The 5,383-nt window shown below is 36.6% G+C and overlaps 1 long non-coding RNA gene across 1 annotated transcript; it reads right to left on the reverse strand.

Moving 5' to 3' along the window:
• Window positions 1–528: 528 nt before the first annotated feature.
• Window positions 529–2,224, reverse strand: LOC104002261 (uncharacterized). Its single transcript, XR_674460.5, has 3 exons — window positions 2,155–2,224; window positions 990–1,034; window positions 529–615 (listed from the first exon to the last, which is right to left on the reverse strand). It is a non-coding gene; the product is annotated as an uncharacterized LOC104002261 (long non-coding RNA).
• Window positions 2,225–5,383: the final 3,159 nt, after the last annotated feature.

The following is a 5,383-nucleotide window of genomic DNA, read 5'->3' on the forward strand; positions in this document are numbered from 1 at the left end:
AAGGACCATACCTCACAATATTAAGAGCCATCAAAGACAAACCCACAGCCAGCACCTGGAAGCAAAACCTGGAAGCATTCCCCTTGAGAATCAGAACAAGACAAGGATGCCTACTCTTACCACTCATATTCAGTATAGTACTGGATGTCCTGGCCAGAGCAGTCAAGTAAGGGGAATAAATAAAAGGCATGCAGCTAGGAAGTCAAACTATCTCTGTTCACATGGACACAACAAAGGCAACAACAGACACTGGGGCTTACCTGAGGTTGGAGGGTGAGAGGATGGTGAGGATCAAAAAACTAGCCATTGGGTACTATACTTACTACCTGGGTGACACAATAATCTATAAATCAAACCATCACCACATAGAATTTTCCTATCTGAAAAACCTGCACATGTGTCCTTGAAGCTAAAATGAAAGTTAAAAAAAATTTAAATGTTGATATTCCATAAATAGTTGAATACACCGTCTCAATGCTTTCTATAATGCAGCTTCAAAGTGAGGAAGATGAAGTACATCAGCACAAAATATTAATTCTCATGGAAGTGTCTTTAGACACTTGTGATCCCAGGGCTGAGTTCTTAGCAAAAGGTGATACGTTGATTCAATCAATTCTACAAATGAAAAGGAGAAAGGTCATTATTATGATTTAACCTTCTTGGTTCTGCTAAGTACTGTATTTACAATACTACAAATAATGAACTCTAATAATTGTTTTTTGTCCCTGGTGGTACAGCTCCACATTAAGGAATGCCATATAGCAAAGATACACATATTATCACGTTATGCCTATCTGTCAATATACCTGCATGAAATAGGGTTTCCCTAGCCAGATCTCCTTATGCAGTAAAATTTTCTTTTCTTAGGTTTTGGTTTCCCTGGAACACAACTTCAACTATGCTACTTATAAAGAGTTCACATTTCTATTTTTATTTTTCCCGTGTCAGAAAATAAGAATTTTTTCATTAATATTGATGTAGGGTCCTACCTTTATTTAGGGATGACCGACCAGAGGGGAATTCAGATGAGGAATCTATTATAAAAGAAGAGCGAAAGTATCAAGTCTAGTTAGTAGAAAAAAAATTGAGTTAAGATATATTCAGGAGAAACTGTGAAGCTCAGCAAGAAAGTATGGACAGATGGGAAAAATAATGGAAAATAAAAGAAATGGTAGAATATTAAGCAGTTTTTGACTACAAACCTCAAGTGAGCCAATAGCACAGTGGGAGCTTTACCAAATGGAGTTAAAATTTCACTAAAGATTGAACTGCCAATGGATCTTTCCCATGACACCCTAACTAAGGGGATTCCACCTTGTGATAATGACATTTTGATGAGAAAAACTACGTGCAAATGAGAAAAATCATAATCATAGGCAGTTTCACGTGGAGTCTATAAAACATTAACATGAAAGAAAGTGTGGAAAGAGCTGCGGTCGGGGGTATGCCACAGCAGAGCTTGTGGAGTAAAGGAGGTGTTGTACCATAAGTGAAGAAGTTATGACAGAAGATAAAATTGAGTTATGTGTTGAACCTATGTACTTAAAAGGTCCTGAATTTAACATATATTTTTCTCCACTGATATGGGTTAAAACAAGTGTAGATCAGTGGTTTTCAAGTGAGGGTGAGTTTGCCACCCAGAGGACATTTGGCAATGTCTGGAGATAGCGTTGGTCATCATAAGTTGGAGGAGGAATTAGAGTGGAGTCTGGTGTCCCATGAATAAAGAGTCGGGATACTGCCAAATATGCTATAATGCATAGAAGATTTCTCCACAACAAAAAAATATTTATCCTAAAATATCAATAGTATCAATGGTGCCTAATCTGAGCAACTTTGGCTTAAATAATAAATGATATTGTTTCCTAATGATGTTGTCTTATTTCTCTATTTCCCAGTATTGTTGACAGAGCATGGCTTAATAATCATGAAAATTCACTTTCCTGGTAATCTGATATAGTTAAATTGGAATCATTTACAAAATGGGCAAAAGGCATAAAAAAATTCACCAAAGGGCATATATAGATGCAAATAAGGAAATTAGAAGATGTTCAACATGAATAGCCATCAAGAAAATGCAAATTAAGGGTATGATAACAGCAATAAACAGTAGTGACAACACCAAACACTGGAGAGAGTGTAGAGATACTAGACCTCTTCCATGTTGCTGGTGGGAATGTCAATGGTACAGTCAGCCACTCTGGAAAATGGTATGGCAGCTTCTAAAGAAACAAAATACAGAAAAAACAAAACCATAAACAGGGAGACTTTGGCTTTTGGCAAGATGGAGTAGACATACTTTTTCCTATTCCTTTCATTAAGTACAAGTAAAATCCCTCGACACGATTTATAAAACAAACACAAAGGCTCTGAAAGGTAAGAGAAGGCAGAACGCTAGAGACATGAGGACACATAGAATCACATGGCAGTGATTTCCATTTATCTTTTGCCTCTTGTATATCAGACCTGTTCCTGAAGCAAGCAATACCAGAAATGTCAATGAGCATTAAAACAACAACAACAACAACAACAACAACAACAACAACAACAACAAAAGCTTACTTTCTCTAGCAAAAGGATAAGAAAAGGAGTAGCCTTGCAAGAATGGAAACTTTTAGAAAACAACTGCTCTGCTGAAGCTAAACAACACAGAAAAAAATCGTAGCCCCCAACCCCACACGTTAGCAAAAGCTTAGTGAGGAGCCTAGACTTCCAGCCTAACCAGGTTGTATTGAGGTATCCAAATCCTCCACTGGGGGAGTGTAAGAGAAGTCTAAGTAGGGAGTCAAGGCTTCTAACCCTACTAGGTAGTAATGAGCTCCTCCCTCCCTTATCCTCTTCCCCATGTCAGCGGATTCTCAGGTGGTGGGGATCCTGAAATTTTACCCCTTCATGACCACCGCATTAATGAGAAACCCCTCCCCCTCCCTGCTGGGATGGTGTCTGGACTTTCCCCACCATCGAATGCTGGTAAAGCCACCCGCCTGACCCCCATGTTGTCAGTGAAGGGCCCTTGGGGAGCAACTAGGAGGCATTCCTACACATTTCCACCAGGGAAGCCAATGGAGGCATCATGGGGAACGAGAATTCCCACCCTCACTCAGTAGTCATGAAGAGTTTCATCGGTAGATGTCAACAAAGTCACGTGGAGAACTTGAACTTCTAACCCCACTTGGTAGTAAAAAGAGTGCTCCCCCTTTGCTTGCCAGCATAGTATCAGAAGAAGCCATCTAAAACAGAGGTTTAAATAAAATCCAGGGTCTCATAACATAATACCCAAAATGCCAAGGTTTCAATCGAAAATCATCATACCAAGATCCAGGAAGATTTCAAACTGATTTTTTTAAAAAGACAACTAATAAATGATGACACAAAAATTAGATATGTTAGCACTATCTGACCAAAATTTTTAAGCAATTATCATAAATCGGTTTCAATGAACAACTATGAACACACTTGAAACAAATGAAAAAATATTCTCAGCAAAGAAAATACAAACAGGAACCAAACAAATGTTAGAACTAAAAAATACAATAACTGAAAATAAAAATTAAATGGTTGGACTCAACAGCAGAATGGAGGGGACAGAGGAAAAAATTAATAAACTTGGCCAGGCGCGGTGGCTCACTCCTGTAATCCCAGCACTTTGGGAGGCCGAGGCGAGCGGATCATGAGATCAGGAGACTGAGACCATCCTGGCTAACATGGTGAAACCCCGTCTCTAATAAAAATATAAAAAATTAGCTGGGCATGGTGGCCGGCGCCTGTAGTCCCAGCTACTCGGGAGGCTGAGGCAGGAGAATGGCATGAACCCGGGAGGCGGAGCTTGCAGTGAGCCAAAATTGTGCCACTGCACTCAAGCCTGGGTGACAGAGCAAGACTCCGTCTCAAAAACAAAAAACAAACAAACAAAACAACAACAACAAACATAAATAAACTTGAACATACAGCAACAGAAATTATCCAGTGTGAACAACAGAGAGATAAAAGAAAAAGAACAAATTCTCAGAAATCTGGGGGACTGTTAACAAAAGGTCTAACATCCATGTAGTCTATGTCTCAGAAGGAGTAGAGAAAGAAGGCAAGGCTGAAAAAGTACTCAAAAAAATAATGGTTGAATACTTCCAAAATTTGGCAAAAGACATAAATCGATACACTCAAGAGATTTAATCAATGCAAAATAGGATATATCCAAAGAAATTCACGACAAGATACATGATAATCAAATCTGTGAAAACTAAAGAAAAAGGAAATGTCTTTAAGCAATGAAGAAGAAAAGACATTTTACCTATAAAGGAAAGCAATTCAAATTGGAGTGGGTTTCCCATCAGAAACTATGAAGGCCAGAAGGAAGTGGCATAACATGTTGTAAGTGTTAAAAGGAAAAAAAAAAAAAAAAAAGAAGACACACACACACACACAACAAGAATATCCTTCAGGAATGTAGGGGAAATGAAGACATTCTCAGATAAAGAAAGACTAAGAGAATGTATTGCCAGCAGACCTACCCTAAAAGGATGGCTAAGGAAGTTTTTTAATAGAAAAGGGAACAATAAAGAAAGGAATCTTGGAATAGCAGGAAGAAAGAATAAATAGAATAAGCAAAAATATGGGTAAATACACTAGATTTTTCTTCTTTTCTTGAGTCTTCTCAATTATGTCTGACAGTCGAAACAAAAGTCATGATGATATCTGATTTGGTTCTAAATGCAGGTAAATATTTAAGACTATACTATTATAAATGGGAGAAAATAAAATGATATAAAGGCAGGTAAGATTCCTATACTTCACTGAATCTGGTGAAATGACACCAATAAACTGAGATAAGTAATATTTAATGTAATACACAAAGTAATCAACTATAAGCTAAAAAAGAGATTCATTCAAAAACATTATAAATAGGTGAAAATGTAATTATAAAATATGTTCAAATAACTTATAAGAAGGCAGTTAAAATAAAACAGGGCAATGAAAAACAGAAAGAAAAAACATACAACCAAAAAATAAAATGGCAGACTTAGTACCTACCATATGAATAATTACATTAAATGGAAATGGTCTAAATGCAATTAAAAGGTAGAGATTGAGAGGTGGCTTAAAAAAAACATGACCCAACTATATGTAATCTACAGGAAACTCATTTAGAATATAACCATATAGGCAGGTTGAAATTTAAAAAAAAAATAGAAAAATATATCATACAAATATTAATCAAGAATAAACAGGAGTATAAATATGAATTTCAGGTAAAGTAGATATCAGAGGAAAGGAATATAAAAGAACATTATATAATAATAATAGGATCAAACTATTAATAAAAGACATAGCAATTCTAAAAGTATATGCACTAAACAATAGCTGAAAAATATGTGAAGCAAAATCT

The sequence above is a fragment of the Pan troglodytes genome, chromosome 16, assembly GCF_028858775.2.
Source record: "Pan troglodytes isolate AG18354 chromosome 16, NHGRI_mPanTro3-v2.0_pri, whole genome shotgun sequence".
In the NCBI taxonomy this organism is placed as follows: domain Eukaryota; kingdom Metazoa; phylum Chordata; class Mammalia; order Primates; family Hominidae; genus Pan; species Pan troglodytes.